General features: G+C 41.0%; 1 protein-coding gene across 1 annotated transcript in view; it reads right to left on the bottom strand.

Moving 5' to 3' along the window:
- LOC119586304 (adhesion G-protein coupled receptor D1-like) overlaps positions 1 to 2522 on the bottom strand; it is a gene marked incomplete at its 3' end in the record, with an annotated part of 16586 nt that extends 14064 nt beyond the window's left edge. Inside the window, 1 exon segment of the mRNA XM_037935010.1 lies at positions 70 to 2522.
- Positions 2523 to 2530: the final 8 nt, after the last annotated feature.

Raw genomic sequence — 2530 nt, 5'->3', positions numbered from 1 at the left:
GGATACTGTATATACACCCAAATTTGCAAAATCAAAGGTAAACCCGAATGGTGCCGACCGACTGCTCACCTTGTATAGAGACGTACGGCGGGTAGGTGATGGGAGGCTCCGTGGTTGTGCTGGAAGTTGGAACACTGGGATCTGCTCGGAATGAAGGAATGGGGGGGAGGGGGCAACATAAAAGAAAGGGGGGGGGGGTAAATGGTTAGTTATCATATAATTATTGGTGTTTCTTATGGCTGTTTTTGTGCAGTCCACGCTTCAACTTTCACATTCTCACACACGCCTTCACGACCATACTACAATTCTTTGCATTCACAAAGGTGATACGCTTTGCATTTAACAATTATAAGCATATGTCTATGAAACAGCGCGTTTTTATTTTTAATAAATCTTCCGCAAAGCATATCACTGGCGAATTATCTTGCCGCTGCGCCCGAAAGCACAACGTTTACAATATCATAAACATGCATTCACTCTCTCTTGCTGTGTCGAGTACGTCGCCCGGGGTCTTGATCTCTCGCCGTCTGGGTCTCCCGCCTCGGACCTCGGCGCTGGATAAGTCTCTGGGAGAGTGGATATGCAAAAGAAAAAAAAGTGAATAAGACAAAAAAAGAAAAAAGAAAAGGAGGGGGAAACTGCTTATGGATTCCGAATAAAGAATATAGGAAATATTTTACGTGGATAACATGCATGCTAGCTTCTAGCAACGGTCACAAATATATCGTCAAATACAGTCATGACTAATTCAAATAAGTTATTTTGGAACATGAGCTTACCTTGTATGTGGTCAGTATGCTGATCACAATTACCTTACTGTAGGGCAGCTATTTCTTGCGAAGGTGGAACCAACGTAGTCGTGATCTGTAGTACTTAGTGAATGTCCTTTTATCAATATTTATCAATAATTCTCTATTTGCTGCTTCTTGTACTGACTGCCATTTCTTCACATATTCCAAGCGATAGTTCCTAATAACTGCTTTTACACTACTTGCTGATTATATAACACAGCGGCTTCTTCCCGAATGTACTGTATTTGCTATAATTTTTATTTGTCCACACACGCACAGCCGAAATGAAATGCCCATTGTTTTTTTTCTTTCTTTTGATGATTTGGCACTACGTTTCTCCTTTGGTCGAAAGACTAGTTCCCTTCCTCAACAGCATTTTTGGAAACTTGGTTTAAACGAACCATGGGTTTTCTCTATCGTTAGATCTCGCACCGAGTTATCTCCAAAACTGTTCTTTCGTTCATATTTACATCTCTTTTCTAATGATGGCGGAAGTTCCATAAACTGTTCTTTCTAATGCTGCTAGCCACTAGCTCTCTTCTTTCTCTCCAGTCTTCAAATAGTGTTTTCAGAAAAAACGGTTTGGGAAGATAACTTACACAGTACTGTGTTTCACTGTGTACAGCAAGTCTTCTCTAGATGCATTAAATGCTTTCAATATACTGAGCATATAAAACTTTCCGGCGCTTTGGAATTATTTTCCTGGTGTTTGTAAATTATTTTAGATATTCACTAATAACATGCTCATCAAAGAGACACATCTGAGGGGGTTCACTATCTATTTTCATAGATTTTCCAGTCAATTAATGTAATGAATATGATTTGTATTATTTCCATTGGTATTTACAAGCATTCTGTTAACTGAAACTCATTCCATCGTGGCTGAAGGGTTGTATCAGGGTATTTTTTGTGTGCGGGAAATTATAATAAGGAATGGTAATGGTGCTAGGAACTTTGAAGAACTGTAATGAAATTCAACTTTGTCAGAGGTTTGATTTTCTGGGAGGTTCATTTCACATACTCGTCATGAAATCCCAGGTAAAAATTCTTTTTTTATTACGATGATGTGATCAGTGAAACTTCTATAGAGTCATGGCTGTAGTGATGCCGCTGGACCCCTTCTGATAAGGTGTGGTAGCGATGTTGTAAATTATATATGGTTATGGTTTTATCCTTTTCTTCACCTATATCTTTATGCAGTGTCCACTTACTTATGGAAGTTATAAGGAGAGAGAGATGCTTATTTTGCCAACCGAAAATGGTATTTTTTCCACTGGTCCAAATGTCTCTTGATTGGGTTTATGGCGCATGCTTGGGGCGAGTAGGTGAGGTCACCCGGCGTGTCAGTCAATCAGAAACAAGACCCCAAGGGCACGATAATGCTGTTGGCGACAGAGCCACAGCACTCTTCCTTCGGTGCAGCAGTAGCAAATTGACCTTGCTTTGGAAGAGACTTTGTGTGTGTGAACTTTGTTCTGACAATCTGGGCAGGATCTGGGCAGCTGTACTGTTGCGGTGTTCAGATGCTGGGGTAACCTCGAAGAATTTGCGGTAAAATATAATGGTTTGCAAGGGTAAGGATAGCCTATAAGCACGTTGGAAAAGAGATTGTCCTGGACATCTAAGAGTCGGGCACGCTTGAAGATTGACGTTAAGAAGTGTGGAGACAGTGTTATCCTGGCGCTGCTGACGAGGTGGTAGTCCATGGCTCCCTCACTAATGCCGATGACAGCGTAGGT

Source organism: Penaeus monodon, chromosome 21, assembly GCF_015228065.2.
Source record: "Penaeus monodon isolate SGIC_2016 chromosome 21, NSTDA_Pmon_1, whole genome shotgun sequence".
NCBI lineage: Eukaryota > Metazoa > Arthropoda > Malacostraca > Decapoda > Penaeidae > Penaeus > Penaeus monodon.
The sequence above is the reverse complement of the archived record's forward strand: the minus strand, read 5'-3'. Positions and strand labels throughout refer to the sequence as shown.